Source organism: Papaver somniferum, chromosome 8, assembly GCF_003573695.1.
Source record: "Papaver somniferum cultivar HN1 chromosome 8, ASM357369v1, whole genome shotgun sequence".
NCBI classification, from domain to species: domain Eukaryota; kingdom Viridiplantae; phylum Streptophyta; class Magnoliopsida; order Ranunculales; family Papaveraceae; genus Papaver; species Papaver somniferum.
In genome coordinates, this window is record NC_039365.1 from 36,573,824 (window position 1) to 36,593,317 (window position 19,494).

A 19,494-nucleotide genomic window follows, 5' to 3' on the forward strand; every position below is an offset into this window, starting at 1 on the left:
CTAAATCTGGAACTCTACCGGTTTTCTAACTTGGGAAATACTTGAATACCAAGTCTTGGTTACCTGCTGGACACGGTTCTTTACCTAGAAGATTATTAACAAATATTAAAAATTTCCACCTTTGTTGATAATATTCAGTTTACCTTATTTGTTCTTCACTTCACGTACATCATTCCACCTTCTTGCACCTTACGGTGCCTACACTGATAAAGTATTGACTAAGTTCAAACAATGTTTGAACTTACTCAATGGTACCACTTTTGTCAGCATGTCTGCAGGATTGTCCTCCGTGTGAATTTTTGGTACTGAAAATTCTCCACCTTCTATATTCTCTCGCGCAGAATGATATCGAATATTGATATTATTTGCCCTTCCGTGAAAATCTCCATGCTTCAACAATACTATATCACTCTGGCTGTCACAATGCACGCTTATGCATTTCTGTTCGACTCCAAAATCCTTAACCAATCCTTTAAGCCAAATTGCTGCCTTTATGGCCTCATTTATAGCTATCAGTTCAGCCTCCGTTGTTGATTAAGCTACAACTGTTTGTAAACAAGACCTACAGCTTATAGGACTGTCAGCCAAAGTAAAAACATACCCGGTTGTTGATCTGTAACGATCAATATCTCCTCCATAATCAGCATCTACATACCCATAGACTTGAGGGTCTTTACCAGCAACCTGTTGATAAACCAAACTAATGTTTAATGTTTGCTTTAGGTACCTTAGTATGCCCTTCACAGCTTGTCAATGTTGTTTCCCTGGATTTTCCATAAACCTACTAACAACACCAACTGCCTGTGCAATGTCTGGTCGAGTAAAAACCATTGCATACATTAAACTTCCAACCACATTCGCATATGAAACACGAAACATGTACTCTTCATCAGTTGCAGTACTTGGTTTCATCTTCACTGACAACTTCAAATGCGCACCTAACGGTAAACTCATAGGCTTTGAATCTTGTACTCCAAACCTCTCTAGAAATTTTTCTACATATTGTCTCTGTGTAAGACACAATCTGCCATTTTTCCTATCTCTTTGAATATTCCAAGTATCTTCTTAGCAGCCCCCAAATCCTTCATTTCAAACTCCTTACTTAATTGAGATTTTAACTTCTCAATATCCACCATGCTCTTCGCAGCAATGAGCATATCGTCCACATAAAGGAGTAGAAAAATCAAAGAACTATCTTGTAGCTTCTTTGTATACAAACAACTGTCATAAAGACTATGTGTGAACCCTTGTTCCTTCATGAATGTATCAAATCTTTTATACCATTGTCTAGGCGACTGCTTGAGCCCATACAATGATTTCTTTAATTTGCATACATATTCTTCTTTACCTGCAACAACATATCCTTCGGGCTGTGACATATAAATGTCTTCTTCCAATGTACCATGTAAGAATGCTGTTTTGACATCGAGTTGTCCTAACTCCGGGTCATAGGATCCCACTATAGCTAACAAGGTACGGATTGAAGTATATCTTACAACTGGAGAGTATATTTCATTGTAATCAACACCTTCCCTTTGTTCATAACCTTTAGCTACCAAACGCGCCTTATACCGTGTGCTATTTGTACCTGGAATTGCTTCTTTATTCACAAACACCCACTTGCAACCAATTTCTTTACTACCCTTAGGAAACTTTACTAGTTCCCAAGTTCCATTCTTATGTAAAGAATTTATTTATTTTCCGTTGATGCTAGCCACTTTTCAACATTAGAATCTTTCATCGCCTCTTAAAAGGTACATGGCACATCACCATAAGCCATAAAAGAAAATGCTACATAATCATCCATCCATGCTGGTGGCTTCCTGTTGCGTTGTTCTCTATTCTTTGCTAAAGAAATAACATCTTGTTGTTGCTGAGATTCTTCATCTTGAACCTCCTCCTCAACTGCGTCTTATTGATATGTAGAATCAATTTGAGGAATTTCTTTTTCCTTCCCAGACTCACCATTATGTAACTCCACCTGAGTATCTACCTCCACCTGAGTTATAATTTCTTTGTTAGGGTGTAACAAAGATTTTTCGTCAAAAGTAACATCCCTGCTAATAATAACCTTGTGAATTTCTTCACACCACAACTTGTAACCCTTGACTCCATCTTCAACTCCAATGTATATAGCCTTCTTTGCTCTAGGATCTAACTTACTTTCTCTAACGTGATAGTAAGCTGTGCGTCCAAAAACTTTAATGGAATCATAATTAGCAGGTGTAACTGACCATACCTCCATCAATATCAACTGATGGTGATCTATTAATGAGATAGCACGCCATATTTACTGCTTCAGCCCAAAATTCTTTACCCAAACCAGCGTTAGATAACATGCACCGCGCTCTCTCCATAAGGGTTCGATTCATTAGTTCCGCAACCCCGTTTTGTTAAGGTGTCTTTCTCACTGTCCAATGTCTAACTATGCCTGCACTTTGACAATACTCCTTTAGTGGGTATTTCTTGTATTCTCCACCATTATCAGACCGTAGTCGCTTCACCTTCTTGCTTGTCTGGGTTTCTATCATAGTTTTCCATATCTTGAAAATTTCGACAACTTCATCCTTTGTCTTCATAGCATACAACCACACTCTCCTTGAGAAAACGTCGATAAAAGTGACAAAGTACCTCCTTCCTCTTTTGGATACTTCCTTAGAAGGACCCCATACATCAATATGTATGTAATCCACAATACTCTTAGTACGATGGATTGCTTTACCAAACTTCACCCTATGTTGTTTTCCATAAGCACAGTGTTCACATAAATCAAGTTTAGCTTTCTTCAGTTTGTCAAGCAAACCTTTCTTACACAAAATCTCTAGTCCTTTCTCACTTATATGCCCCAGCCGCATATGCCAAAGTTTCGAAATACTAGAATCTTCATTATTTTCGGCTCCAACATAAACTCCATCTATCACAGTTCCTCCTTGTAAGAAATATAAATTTCTTTCTCTCTTAGATTGAATTACCACTTTAGAATATGAATTTAAAACCTTTGTAAATCCACTTCCATTACAATACGATAACCCTTGGACTCTAAAGTACCAAGTGATATCAAATTTTTCTTCAAATCAGGAATATGCCTTACCCCAGATAAAGTGTGTACTTTACCTTCATGATTTTTGATCTTAATTGTTCCAATCCCGACTACACCACAAGCATAATTATTACCAAGTAGTACAGTACCACCTCCTACAGATTCATAATAGGTAAACCAGTCCTTGTTTGGAGTCACATGATAAGAACAAGCAGAATCAAAAATCCATACTTTATGATGATCAACACATGTAACTGATGATATTTTTGATAGTGGTAAATAGAGTTGTCGTTCACTCGGACTAGATGAGATTGATTTTAAGTTTTAATAAAAGAAAATACTAAAAATAAGGAAAATATATACAAAAATGGTGATAAGATGAAGAGATGACCGGGACTCGGGATTCCACTGCTTTTCATGTTCATGAATTCATAAATTAATCCTAGACATTTATAGCTCAAAACAAAAGAAACAATAACTCTATCCTTTGCCAAAGTAGATTTCGTAAAACATTAGTTGTAAGTTGTGAGCATGACGCATCAAAAGTAATTAAAACTAAGCATGCGACATCAAACAAAATAACAAATAATTAATAGAAATCATAAAACCATTAAATTCTATGCAAATAGTTATAAAAGAATTATTTTAATTACCACATGAACGAAAACCAGCCCCCTCCGTCGCCCCAGTGATGGATTTAGCACCTCATGTTGTAGACACTCTCAAAAGATTATTTTATGGCTCGAAAAGTGCTTACAATGGTGAAAATGAAGAGAAATAACAAAAGCAGAGAGTTTCTTTTCTCTCTCCAACTCCCCCCAAATGTGCTCTCTAGCTCTCTATTTATACACACAAATATACATCACTCAAATATATTCTTCCATAACTCAAAAATCTTCTTCTTTTTAATTAAAAATATCTTCAAGAATTTTTCCTTCTCTTTATTCTATATATGTCTTTACTAAACCCATATCTTCTTTAATTCGCAGAATAAAATCCAAGATAAAATCTTCTAAGGATATCTTTCTTGTTTAATACAAGATAACTTCCTTTTTCTTCAAAACTTCATGTTTGTAAGGCAAGAAGATATTCTTATCTTAAAGATAATAAATCCTTTACCGCTGAAACCAAATTTCCCGCCAATTTTTCTTTTCAAATCAAGGAAGAAGATGGATCCCCCTTAACCAGTAATGGGGTGCGATTAGCAGTTGGCTCCACGGGGTTCCCCTTATCCAAAACTGGAGTCCGAATAACATGTGTCCTCCGGGTGCCTATACCAACTTTTCGAGCCAAATTTTCCAAAAATTCCTACAAACACATAAAACACCATAAAAAGTAGAAAATCGAGTACCAACAATACTGAAAATTGAGGACAATTCGGTCACAAAAATGTGTCTATCAAATACCCCCAAACTTATTATTTGCTAGTCCTCGAGCAAATCTAATCTAGAAAAATAAAATGACTACACTTAGCACGTGCAGCAAGCCGTTAAACCGCTAGGTGGCCCTAGCGGCGGAGTGTTGTCTCCGGAGAGTTTACCAGAGGTGTACCCACAAAACCATTACTCCAGACCCTAGCTATCTACGCAGAACCTTGGAAGGCACTAAAGAATCTCCTTGGTTGTCATACAAACATTGACTATAGGAGGAAGTACCCTGATGCGAATTTCCAAATGCTGTACACGAGTTTGCACTCAACATACTATAATTCATATATAAGTGACAGAGCTCTACTCAGATAGTTTCTAGACATCATAACCGGAGTCAACCAATCATATGGAAAGATTAAGAAGATGGATAAAGCGAAAAATAGATGGTTAAAGTGAACGGTGTTTCCCGTATCTGTCTGAAGGCCTCTGCCAAGATAATCCTATCCTGATGGACTGAGATACCAGCTGGCTAATATCAACACAACTGGAATATACAAGGGGACCAGTGGTCGATTAACTCTAGGTCAACACAACTGACATATACAAGGGCACCAGTGGTCGACTTTATTGAATTTATTCCGGTTGGTCTGATGGTCTGGTCTTTTTTTTTGGTATCTGAATCACCCTAATTTACCCTAGCAAAGGTAACAACTCGAATCGTGTGCCCCACCAAGTCACTTAAGAAAAATAAAAACAGAAGGATTAGGATTCAACGAGATATGGCGAAACTACCATGTTTTTTTTTTTTTTTTTAATTCTAACACCTGAGCTCTGTGCTTTTATGAATAGACTCTTTAGATGTTTCCATCTAATCATATTGGTTCCTCAACTCCTACAACCAAGATGTTCCCATCCACTTAGATTGGTTAGTGCCAACCTTAATAATCATAAATTTCTAGGCTTTGGAGTTTATTTATTCCAACTAAAAAGTTTCTCCCATACCCCCAAACTTAAATCTAACATTGTCCTCAATGTTCTAAAGATAAAATTAAAAGCATGAACAAGGAGAAATTGTTACCACTCGAAGCAAAAGAGTTAAGGAAAGATATTACCGTGTTGCATGAGATTGGGTTACCTCCCAAGAAGTGCTAAGTTTAAAGTCTTCAGCCAGACATCGGAAGGAATTAATCACCTCATAGAATCATAAAGTAATAGCCGGAATAACTGCGAATCACCAAAACCAAATAGATTTATCACAAGTAAAAGGAATCTGCAACATGCCAAGAAAATTAAGAAATAAAGCACAACCTTGTCTAGTTTCCTGTTTAAGACAACTACATCTAGCTGTGGTTCAGGTTCAGGTTCTATAAAAAGGTCTAGATAAAATATTTCCATAGGTTGCATTTACTCATAAGTTAGATCCGAATGTTCAGGTTCTAGAGTCTGGAAAAACTCAAATACAAACTTAGAAGCACATAATAATAACCTGAATAACTGGGGATCCTCTAAGCCAATCAGATTTGATTCTCACATATGACCACAATGAGAGTGGTGGTGTTCCTTAAACAAATGTGTCGATCCTAATCTCCTAAAGTAATTAGGTTTAGTCTCAAAACTCAATAACTGACACATTTCAAATTCAAACGTTCCCACAATTGGAATAAAAGTTTTTGGTGGGAAAACAAAATCAATCTAGTATCATATCCTGGGTAAACCACATCAACCAGAGGATGGGTTTCCAACAACTGAACTTCTTCCTGGACATTATTAGGTTCGGGAAAACGCGTATGAAGATAATCTTGTAAAATGGTTGAGGCACATATGTCAAGTCCCAAGTGAGGGACCTTTCTAAGAGTTAAAGCACATGGAGAATGATGCTCACACCCAAACTTAGAGTTTTCAGTGTCTCTAGAAAGACTAGTCACAACTTCCCTAATTTCTAGGCCATCAGATTCCTGGAAATGGTAAATTGATTCTTTTAAGTCAGGTTCATCCTCACTCATCTCTACGAGTTCATTTTTCTCTAAGAGTAGAGTTTCTAAATTTCTAGACTCGAAAACAATATTCTCAGGATAAACTAGTTCCTCTAAACCATCATCGGCTTTGTAATCAAAAGGAAGTACAACTTCGTCTAAAACGGTATTATCTCTAGTAAAATCCCCGTCCTTTTGAATAGGTGGATAATAATTAAAATTATCGGGATTTGAACCATAAATATCATTATCACTATCAAGCTCAATAAGAGTAACAAATTCCTGATCACCATGCCTAAATCCTTCAGATTCTTTATCAACATTGTTCACATCATACTCATCATTATCATAACATGGAAATGGCTGAACCTCATCTACACAAGGAGTTTCACCAATTCTAACCTCGATATCTTGATTATGAAAATAACCATCCTCATTTTCAAGAGTATTATTGTATACACTATATTGGAAATTCAAGTCATTTCGAGCAATACTTTCGTTCGTCTCTAACTCAAGTCTACGTGTCGACTCAACTATCCTCTCAAGGGTCTCTTCTAAAGAAATCTCCCTAAGTGTTGGATCTAAGTTTTCACTTAACCTATTGAGGATATCTTCCAAAGAAGATTCAGTCGTTGCTGCAGTTCTTTCGTCCATAACTACGTTGTTAAACTCATCTAACTTGTATGTCGATTCAGCTAACTTACGTGATGACTCAGCTAAATTCCTGAGAGACTCTTCTAGAGAAGGAATAAGAACTGAAGGATCATAAAAAGGACTACTTTTCAATAGTTTGATTGTATCCTATAAAGACGAAGAACTAGTATTTGATGTGATTTATAGATAGTGGTAAAAAGTGATTTGATTCTCGAACTTGTGAAGGATAACTTTAGACTTAAATTCAAAACTAAATAGAAAACTCACTAATAATTATAAAAAACACTGAAAAAGTTGGTATCAATATTAAAATAACACTGAGGCTAAGATTCCACTATTTTCCAAGTTTAAAGTGATTTAATCCAATCTTTGTATTCATGCAATTTTCTCGTTCAATTTGATTCTTACTATTGCAACAAGTAGATTTTCAAAAGCAATAATTGTAAATACCAAGTATGAAGCATCAAAAGTCTTAAACTAAGCATACTCCATCAAAATAGATCACACTTACTCAAATAAAAATCATATTCGATATTAGTTCAAGGCAAATAATCATAATAAAATTGCAATAAATAGATAAAAGAGAATATACCACTTCTTGTTGGAAAAATAGCTTCCTCTAGCGCCTCAGCAATGGGGTTTAGCTCCTCATATTAACCATGTTCTCAAAATATGTTTTTATAGCTCAAAAGTGTACAAGGAGGTGAAAAAGTGATAACACAGCCGATTCGCAACAGTGTGAAGGTGTTGCAGAATCTCTGTTACAAAGAGAAAATAGTAGCTAAAGACCCAATGCAATTACTGTTGATAAACGATAGATGGGTTATGCTGTTGAATAGCGATAGTGTTCTGCGACAGATACTTGTGCGTCAATGTTCTTCGTGTTCTTCCTCTTCAGCAGCAGCAGCAGCAGCAGAATAAGGTATTTTCCTGCAACTCGATCTCTGGAGATCTTTGGTGTTCTAAACTTCTCTAAAAGGCCTCGTATCCCTTATATGACTTATCCCTCTCCTTTTATAGGCCATAGCTCGATTAAATCTCCCCCAAAATCTTGGTTTATCTCCACAGCAAGTTTCAGAGTTTTCTTTCTGCCAAACTCTCTTCACGCGTATTTGACCTCTCCCAATACTTCCAAACTATTTATTAGATAACTACGAATGTTGGGGAACCTTTTCTAGCCTTTTTAATCTCCCTGAATTGTCGAAAAAAAAATACTCCAACAGCAACCCGTGACCACAACACCTTTGTTTCCTTCTCCCGGTAAATCTAACCCAATTCATTCGATCCAATCACATATACCGACCCTTTTATGCTCTAGGAAGTCCATCCCAACAAAAATCAGCCATTGAATCTCGTTATTTCACGTCCAACTGATGCTCCCAAATTCACGCAGGTAATAATATAGTTTCCCGCCAAAATTGTGTTTGAACGATGAAGAAAAATGGGGTCTCCCCCTATCCAGAGTAGGGGTGCATTTAGAAGCTACCTTAAGGGGTGTCCTGGGGGTGTCCGTTATCCAAACCGGGGGTCCGAATAGCAAATGTCCTCCGGGTGCTTTCCGACAACTTTTCGAGCCAATTTTTTCCAAAAATGTTTATTGGCCAAAAATACCTACAAATAAATAAAACATCATATTAAGTACAAAAATGAGCCCTAACAATATATAGAATCGAGAAAAATCGGACGCAAAGATGTGTCTATCAAATACCCCGAAACCTATTATTTGCTAGTCCTCGAGCAAAAATAAAATCCTAACTCACTGTCGCAGGCATCGTCGATTGCATTTAGCGTATGCAATAAGCCTTTAAAACCCTAGGTGTCTCTAGTGGCGGAGTGTTGTCTCCGGAGGGCTTACCAGAGGTATACCCACAAAACCTTTATACTCCAGACCCTAACTATCTACACAGAACCTTGAAAGGCACTAAAGAATCTCCTTGGTTGGCATACTTATTGACTACAGGAGGAAGTACCCTGATGCGAAATTCCAATTGCTATACATGAGTTCGCACTCAAGCATACTAAAATTCATATAAAGTGACAGAGCTCTACTCAGATAGTCGCATCCAAACTCAGAATTAAACAAATCACATGGATAGATTACGAAGATGGATATAGAAAAACATAGATGGTTTTGATGTTGACTAAGGTGAACGGTGTTTCTCTTATCTGTCTGAAGGCCACTGCCATAATGAACCTATCCTAATGGACTGAGATACCGGTATGACTAATATCAACACACTGGCATATACAAGGGTACCAGTGGTCGATAATCCTAACTCTAGGTCAACACAACTGGCATATACAAGGGTTCCAGTAGTCGACTTTATTGAATTTATTCCAGTTGGTCTGATGGTCTGGTCTCAATTTTTTTTTTTTATGGCTATCTCAATCACTCTATTTCACCCTAGCAATGGTAACAACTTGAATCGTGAGCCTCACCTTATCACTTAGAGAAACATATTTTAAAAATAAAAAATAAAAATAGAAGTGAAAAGGACTCAATGAGACATGGCGAAACTACCATGTTATTTCTAACACCTGAGCTCTGTGCTTTTATGAATAGACTCTTTAGATGTTTCCATATAATCAGATTGGTCCCTCAACTCCTACAACCAAAATGCTTCCATCCACTTAGATTGGGTAGTGCCATCCTTAATAAGGATAAATTTCTAGGCTCTGGAATTTATTGCAACGAAAAGGTAACAAAAAGTTCTACCCCACCCCCAAACTTAAATCTAACATTGTCCTCAATGTTTCTAATTAAAGAACAGTACCAAAAATATAAGTAACATGAGGAAATAGTAAAGAGAGAAGTCGAAAAGATAGTACCTCGGTGAAGTGTAACCAAAAACCTACAAAAATAATATACAACATACAAAATCGCCTCGATGGTCAATCAAGGTAAACAGGGTCCTCCAGAGGAACCTCCTCAACATCACCTGTAGGAAAAGGCTCTAAAAAGGGCTATAATCGCTGACCGTTAACCTTTGAAGAACTACTACCATCTGGTGTCTCAATCTCAACAACGCCATGAGGAAAAACAGTACGGACCACAAAAGGACCGGTCCACCGAGAGCGCAACTTCCCGGGGAATAGATGCAAACGACTGTCATACAGAAGAACTTTTTGACCTAGAGAAAATGACTTTCGTAAAATATTCCTACCATGCAAAAGTTTCATTTTGTTCTTATACTCCTTAGCACTATCGTATGTATCTCTACGAATCTCGTCCAACTCATTGAGCTGGAGTTTTCTTTGGGCTCCTGCCTTGTCAAGTGAAAAGTTTAAGTTCTTAATAGCCCAATAGGCTCGATGCTCTAACTCAACAGGCAGGTGATGGACACATTTATGTGTCTAATATGATCTCAATTGTATATATTATTAGTGCTCGATTTCGTATTTATTACGGCTTTTTATGTCTTTGTAGGTGTTGTTGGAGAAATAAGATTTTGCAGGAAAATTGGCTCGAAAAGTGGTATTTGTGCTCGTGGGAGAAAATTACTATTCGGACTCACATTTTGGATAAGGGGCACCTTAATTACTAAGGGACACCCACTTACTATTTAAACCCCAGGGCACCCCAATGCTAAAGACACCCCTGCTTTGGTTATGGGCACTCCACCCCTAACTTTCATACGCACGGAAAATGGCGGGAATTTTTTTGGTTTCTGCGTGAACTTCTGAAGTTGGACTCGACCGAGATTATTGTGTATTTCTTTATGGGAATGATATGGTACTACCCTGGTTCATCAAAACAGGGATGGTAGTAGGTTAAGATTCGTAAAAAAAGAAGTTTATCTCTATTACAGGGAAGAAGCAAGCTACGGGATTTTGGAGTTAGTTACAGAAGTTATGTGACAGAAAAGGGAAAGAATATCTTCCCTGCGATTCGTGTATATCTTGAAGAGTTTGGTTTAAATCAAAAAGCTGCGTCACTTTGGAGATAAAACAGGGAGAGGAATTGTTTACGGGAACTTGGTTGAATATTTGGAAAGTACGGACAAGGGAAAGAATAGACTCCGTTCGATCGTATCCTATACTGGGAAGAGTTTACAACTATAGAGATTCCAGGGACGTTGGATTATACTCAGAAGATGCGTGAAGAAACTATAACTCCGGTGACTTGTCGTGGAGGAAAGGAGAAGAGATTTTCCGGATTTATTGGTATTGTGGTGTATATATATCCTGGCTTTGAGTAACAGAAGGGAATCGAGAGTTTGGGGGTGAAGCAGAGGAGACGTCGGAGCTGCAGGAGAAGTTGCAGAGTATCTTCTCTGCTGGTGAAGAAGAAGACGAGCTGAAGAACATAGGACCCAGTTGGACAGTCGCAGAAACCGTGACCTATACTTTCAAACTCAATAGCTTTGTAACAGTTTTTCCAACAATTTTCTGAGTTCGCAACAGTTCTGTTAGGGTTCTCTGTAACAGTGGGTTCTGTAACAATTATAACTGTTACAAACACACTTCTTTATACGCCTTCTTCAATAAAACACCTTTTTGAGCTATGGATTATTATTTTGAGCCTGTTTTCACCATGAAGAGCTAAAACCCAACACTGGGATGACAGAGGAAGCCATTCTCTACGCGTGTGGTAAATCTATTTAATTCCTTTATGACTTTTGCACTATTTTAAATTGATTCATGATTTTTCTTAATTGATTGTGATTTTGTTTGATGGCGTATGCTTGGTCTTAGTATTTTTGATATGTCATGCTTGTGATTTACAATCAATATTTTATAAAATCTACCTTGACAAAGAATAAAGAGTCAACATTTATTATGTTATGAGCTATAATTGTCTGGAATCGATAGTTGAACCACATGAATATGAGAATTGATGGAATCTTGACTCTCAGTACCTCTCGATATTTGTGACATCTTTTGTATATATTTGTTAGTATTAAGGCTGAAATCAAATCTTTATAAGTCTTTGAACGAACTTTATTTACCACTTGAAAAACTACATCAATTTTTGGCGCCGCTGACGCGGATTTGTATTAGGTTTTAGATTTATTTTATTTCTTTTAGAATTTTTGTTCCCTTTTACGCCTTTGGTATTTTTCGATTCTTTTCAGATTGGAGCGAAGCTACAAGGAAAGAAAAAAGTACTATAAAAGGAAAGCATCACCAAAGAAGGAAAGAAGAGAGGAATCAGAAAGGAGTGAAGAAGAATATTTTGTATATAGTTATTTTGTTTTATTTTTAGAAACTGTAAATAGGGTTTTAGTTTTTGTAATTTTTCTTTTTATTTTTGGACACTTTTTGGACTTTATTTTTGGACTGGACATTATTTTTTAAAACCTTAAGGAAGGGTTGGTTTAAATAAAAAATTGTTTGCAGGGAAGGACGACAGTTACGATACTGTCTCAGCCCCTCGGGTTCGTACACTGACATCGGAGTCGGTGGCTTGAGTCGACTTCAACGGTTCATCGCCTGTCTGGTACGGGAGGTAAGATTCTATCCACCCACGAATCCCCTGTCAGTGGGTTGTATTTTGTGTGACAACTCACACCCCTGCAATAGAATGTCGAACTGGTATTACAAGAGCCAATACAACGAATATCCGACTGAGTTTCAAAATGGACGTTACTACTTTGACCATAGTGTGAATAGTGGTTGGGAACATCGGCCTTTTCAAGGTTATGGCTCATACCTTGATTAGCCCAATTACTATCCACACACGAAACGGTCATACGAGCAAAATTCTTATATTTCTCCTTTAGAAGAGTCCCTCAGGAAATTAGAGGAGTTGACACGTAAGTTAGCTGAGATGAATAATTTAGTTTATGATGAAAGAGAACTTTCTATAAAGGAATCCTTCAAGCTGATAGCTGAGACGAACGAAAGAATTGCTCGAAATAATCTTAATTTCCAATATAGTGTTTCCAGTAATACCCTTGAAACTGAGGATAGTAATTTTCATAATCAAGATGACGAGGATAAAATTGATAACACTACTTGTTTAGATGAGGTTCAACCATTTTCATGTTATTATAATGATTATTATGATGAGGATAGTGTTGAAGAAGAATTTGAAATAAGTAGGCATAGCGATCAGGAATTTGTTACTCTAATTGATCTTAATAATAATATTATTTCTAGTTCAAATCCAAATAATTTTAATAATTATTCACCTATTCAAAAGGACGGGGATTTGACTAGAGATACTCCCGTTTTAGACGATGTAGGATTTCCTTTTGATTACGAAGCTAATAAGAGGAACGAGTTTTTTCTGAGAATATTGTTTTAGAGTCTAGCGATTTAGAAACATTAGTCTTAGACAAAGAAAGTGAACTCGTAGAGATGAGTGAGGATGAACCATACTTAGAAGAATCAATTGACCATTTTCAGGAATCTAATGACCTTGAAATTAGGGAAGTTGTGACTAGTCTTTCTAGAGACACTGAAAACTCTAAGTTTGGGGGTGATTATCATTCTCCATGTGCTTTAACTATTAGAAAGGTCCCTCACTTGGGACTTGACATATGGGCCTCAACCATTTTACAAGATTATCTTCATACACATTTTCCTGAACCTAGTGATGTCCATAAGGAAGTTCAGTTGTTAGAAACCCATCCTCTGGTTGATGTGGTTTACCCAGGCTATGATATCAAGATCGACTTTGTTTTCCCACCAAATATTTTTCAACCAATTGTGGGAACGTATAAATTTCAGATGTGTCAATTATTTAGTTTTGAGACTAAACCTAATTACTTTAAGAGATTAGGGTTGATACATTTGCTTAAGATATACCACCAGTTTCATCGTGGTCGATTGTGTGAGTCAAAACTGATTGATTTTAAGGATCCTCAATTATTCAGGTTATTAATATGTGCTTCTAAGTTTTTACTTGAGTTTTTCCAGACTCTAATACCTGAACCGGATCTTAGCTTTGAGGAATTCCAACCCATGAAAATATTTTATTTGGACCCAGTTATAGAACCTGAACCTGAACCACAACTAGATGTAGTTGTCTTAAACAGGAAACTAGACAAGGATGTGCTTTATTTGCTTATTTTCTTGACAGGTTGCAGATTCCTTTTATTTGTGATAGCTCTATTTGGTTTTGATGACCCACAGAAATTCCGGCTATTAGTTTATGATTCCATGAGGTGACTAATCATCTATTAGTCTGGATGAAGACGTTAAACTTAGCACTTCTTGGGAGGTAACCCAATATTCATGCGACACGGTAATATCTTTCCTTATCTCGTTTGCTTCAAATGGTAACAGTTTCTCCTTGTTCATGCTTTTAATTTTATCTTTAGAACATTGAGGACAATGTTAGATTTAAGTTTGGGGGTATGGGAGAAACTTTTTAGTTACAGTATGAATAAATAAACTCCAGAGCTTAGAAATTTATGCCTATTGAGGATTGCACTAACTAATCTAAGTGGATGGAAGCATTTTGATCGTAGGATTTGAGGAACCAATATGATTAGATGGCAACATCTAAAGAGTCTATTCATAAAAGCACAGAGCTCAGGTGTTAGAAATAACATGGTAGTTTCGCCATATCTCGTTGAGTCCTTTTCACTTCTGTTTTTATTTTTCTTTTTAAATATGTTTCTAAGTGATTTGGTGGGGCTCACAATTCAAGTTGTTACCAATGCTAGGGTGAATTAGAGTGATTGAGATACCATGAAAAAAAAAGTTGAAAAAAAAAGTTGAAAAAAAAGAGAAATTGAGACCAGACCATTTTACCAAAAGGAATAAATTCAATAAAGTCGACCACTGGTACCCTTGTATATGCCAGTTGTGTTGACCTAGAGTTAGGTTATCGACCACTGGTTCCCTTGTATATGCCAGTGTGTTGATATTAGTCAGACTAGTACCTCAATCCATTAGGATAGGTTCATTTTGGCGGAGGCCTTCAGACAGATATGGGAAACACCGTTCACTTAGTAAACATCAAAACCATCTATGTTTTTCTCTATTTCCATCTTCTTTATCTATCCATGTGACTAATTTTGACTCCGGCTATTGATGTCTATGGTGCGACTATCTGAGTAGAGCTCTGTCACTTTATATGAATTTTAGTATGCTTGAGTGCAAACTCGTGCACATCAATTGGAATTTCGCATCAGGGTACTTCCTCGTGTAGTCAATAAGTATGCCAACCAAGGAGATTCTTTAGTGCCTTCCAAGGTTCTGCGTAGATATCTAGGGTATGGAGTAAAGGTTTTGTGGGTATATCTCTGGTAAGCCCTCCCGAGACTATAACTCGTCCACTAGGGGTTTAAAGGCTTATTGCATACGCTAAATGCAACCGACGATGCCTGCGTTAGTGAGTTAGGATTTTATTTTCTATTTGATTTGCTCGAGGACTAGCAAATAATAAGTTTGGGGGTATTTGATGGACACATTTATGTGTCTAATATGATCTCAATTGTATATATTGTTAGTGCTCGATTTCGTATTTATTACGGCTTTTTATGTCTTTGTAGGTGTTGTTGGAGAAATAAGCTTTTGTGGGAAAATTGGCTCGAAAAGTGGTATTTGCGCTCGTGGGAGAAAACTACAATTCGGACTCAAATTTTGGATAAGGGGCACCTTAATTACTAAGGGACACCCACTTACTATTTAAACCCCAGGGCATCCCAATGCTAAAGACACCCCTGCTTTGGTTATGGGCACTTCACCCCTAACTTTCATACGCACGGAAAAATGGCGGGAATTCGTTTGGTTTCTGCGTGAACTTTTGAAGTTGGACTCGACCGAGATTGTTGTGTATTTCTTTATGGGAATGATATGGTACTACCCTGGTTCATCAAAACAGGGATGGTAGTAGGTTAATATTCGTAAAAAAACAAGTTTATCGCTATTACAGGGAAGAAGCAGGCTACGGGATTTTGGAGTTAGTTACAGAAGTTACGTGACAGAAAAGGGAAAAAATATCTTCCCTGCGATTCGAGTATATCTTGAAGAGTTTGGTTTAAATCAAAAAGCTACGTCACTTTGGAGATAAAAAAGGGAGAGGAATTGTTTACGGGAACTTGGTTGAATATTTGGAAAGTACGGACAAGGGAAAGAATAGACTCCGTTCGATCTTATCCTGTATTGGGAAGAGTTTACAACTATAGAGATTCCAGGGACGTTGGATTATACTCAGAAGATGCGTGAAGAAACTATAACTCCGGTGACTTGCCTTGGAGGAAAGGAGAAGAGATTTTCCGGATTTATTGGTATTGTGGTGTATATATATCCTGGCTTTGAGTAACAGAAGGGAATCGAGAGTTTGGGGGTGAAGCAGAGGAGACGTCGGAGCTGCAGGAGAAGTTGCAGAGTATCTTCTCTGCTGGTGAAGAAGAAGACGAGCTGAAGAACATAGGACCCAGTTGGACAGTCGCAGAAACCGTGACCTATACTTTCAAACTCAATAGCTTTGTAATAATTTTTCCAACAATTTTTTGAGTTCGCAACAGTTCTGTTAGGGTTCTCTGTAACAGTGGGTTCTGTAACAATTATAACTGTTACAAACACACTTCTTTATACCCCTTCTTCAATAAAACACCTTTTTGAGCTATGGATTATTATTTTGAGCGTGTTTTCACCATGAAGAGCTAAAACCCAACACTGGGATGACGGAGGAAGCCATTCTCTACGCGTGTGGTAAATCTATTTAATTCCTTTATGACTTTCGCACTATTTTAAAAATATTCATGATTTTTCTTAATTGATTGTGATTTTGTTTGATGGCGTATGCTTGGTCTTAGTATTTTTGATACGCCATGCTTGTGATTTACAGTCAATCTTTTATAAAATCTACCTTGGCAAAGAATAAAGAGTCAATATTTATTATGTTATGAGCTATAATTGTCTGGAATCGATAGTTGAACCACATGAATATGAGAATTGGTGGAATCTTGACTCTCAATACCTCTCGATATTTGTGACATCTTTTGTATATATTTGTTAGTATTAATTCTGAATTCAAATCTTTACAAGTATTTGAACGAACTTTATTTACCACTTGAAAAACTACATCAGCAGGTGACATGCGTTGCCAAACACTAAACGATAAGGTGACATTCTAATGGGTGTCTTAAATGCAGTACGGTAAGCCCATAAGGCATGAGTAAGCCTCGGCGACCAGTCTTTCCTATTTGGATTAACTGTTTTCTCTAGAATACGTTTAATTTCTCTATTGGAAACCTCTACCTGACCATTAGTCTGAGGGTGATATGGGGTTGCTACTTTATGGGTAATACCGTATTGTTTCATTAAAAGAGCAAATGGTATATTACAAAAGTGTGAACCTCCATCACTAATTATAGCTCGCGGCGTACCAAAACGTGTAAGTATATTCTCTTTCAAAAACTGGATTACGACCCTGTGGTCATTCGTTTTACACGGAACCGCCTCAACCCACTTATACACATAGTCTACAACGACAAGTATGTAAAGATAACCAAACGAAATAGGAAATGGACCCATAAAATCAATGCCCCACACATCAAAGATCTCAATCACTAAAATAGGGTTCAAAGGCATCATATTTCTACGGGAAATAGTTCCTAACTTCTGACAACGCTCACAAGAAACACAATGACTATGGAAAGGCCAGTAAAATCCACACTGCAAAATCTTAGCAGCAGTCTTCTTAGCACTAAAATGACCCCCACATGCATGTTCATGACAAAAGGAGATAATACTAGACTGGTCACTCTCAGATACACATCTATTAATAATCTGGTCCGGACAATACTTAAACAGATAAGGATCGTCCCAAAACAAATGCTTAACCTCGGATAAAAACCTAGAACGATCTAGCTTACCCAAATGTTGAGGCATTCGACCAGTAACAAGATAATTCACTATATTTGCATACCAAGGTGATTGGGAAACAGAGAACAATTGTTCGTCAGGAAAACTATCCCTTATATGAAGGGAATTATTAGGGGAACTAACAACTAGCCTAGACAAGTGGTCTGCTACTACATTCTCTGCACCCTTTTTGTCTCTAATGTCTGGAAAAAATTCTTGTAACAAAAGGATCCATCTAATCAATCTAGGTTTGGTATCCTTCTTAGACAAAAGGTATTTCAATGCAGCATGATCAATATAGATTACGATCTTAGAACCTAATAAATAGGATCTAAACTTATCCAAGGTAAACATGATGGATATCAATTCCTTCTCGGTAGTTGTATAGTTCATTTGGGCATCATTCATAGTTTTGCTAGCATAATAAATCACATGGATTAATTTGTTTTCTCGCTGACCTAGCACAACGCCTATAGCATAATCTGAAGCATCACACATGATCTCAAAGGGTAGGTTCCAGTTAGGTTCCTGGACTATCGGGGCAGTAGTGAGTAAAGTTTTAAGCTTATCAAAAGCCTTTAAGCAAGCATCATCAAAGACAAACTTAACATCTTTTGCAAGCAAATTGCAAAGAGGTCTAGAAATCAAGCTAAAATCCTTAATGAATCGACGGTAAAAACCTGCATGCCCTAAGAATGACCTAATATCTTTTACGGTTTTTGGGACCTGTAGAGTCTTAATAAGGTCAATTTTGGCTTTGTCTATCTCTATACCCTTTGAAGAAACGATGTGCCCTAAGACAATTCCTGATTCAACCATGAAATGACATTTTTCCCAATTAAGCACTAAATTCTTTTCCTTACACCTAGTCAACACTAATGGAAAATGATGCAAGCACTCATCAAAAGATGAACCAAACAAAAAAATCATCCATAAAGACCTCTAAAACCGTTCTACCATATCAGAGACTATGCTCATTATACAACGCTGAAAAGTCGCAGGGGCATTACATAACCCGAAAGGCATGCGTCTATACGCAAAGGTACCAAAGGGACAGGTAAAAGTGGTTTTCTTGGTCTTCTGGGGCAATAACGATCTGATTATAACCGGAGTAGCCATCTAAGAAGCAATAGTGACTATGTCCAGCTAATCGCTCTAGCATTTGGTCGATAAAAGGAAGAGGAAAGTGATCCTTCCTTGTGACCTTGTTCAATTTCCTATAGTCAATACACACACGCCATCCCGTGGTCACTCGGGTTGGGATTAATTCATTATTATCATTCTGGACTACAGTGATACCTGATTTCTTGGGGACAACCTGAACAGGGCTGACCCACTTACTGTCTGAAATTGGGTAAATAATACCCGCATCTAACAACTTAAGCACCTCTTTTCGAACTACCTCTTTCAGGGTTCAGTCGACGTTGCATCTCCCTAGAAGGTTTGGAGTCTTCCTCTAAATGAATCTGATGCATACACACAGTAGGACTTATACCCTTAATGTCTGCTATAGTCCACCCTAAAGCTTCCTTATTGTCTTGAAGTACTTTTACTAGCCTACTTTCCTGATCACTATCCAAATCGGAAGCTACAATCACAGGTAAAGTCTCAGATGGGCCTAAAAACACATACTGTAGAGTATCGGGTAGGGTGTGGTTTAAGGTCCAACTTTGGGGGCTCTTCTAAAGAA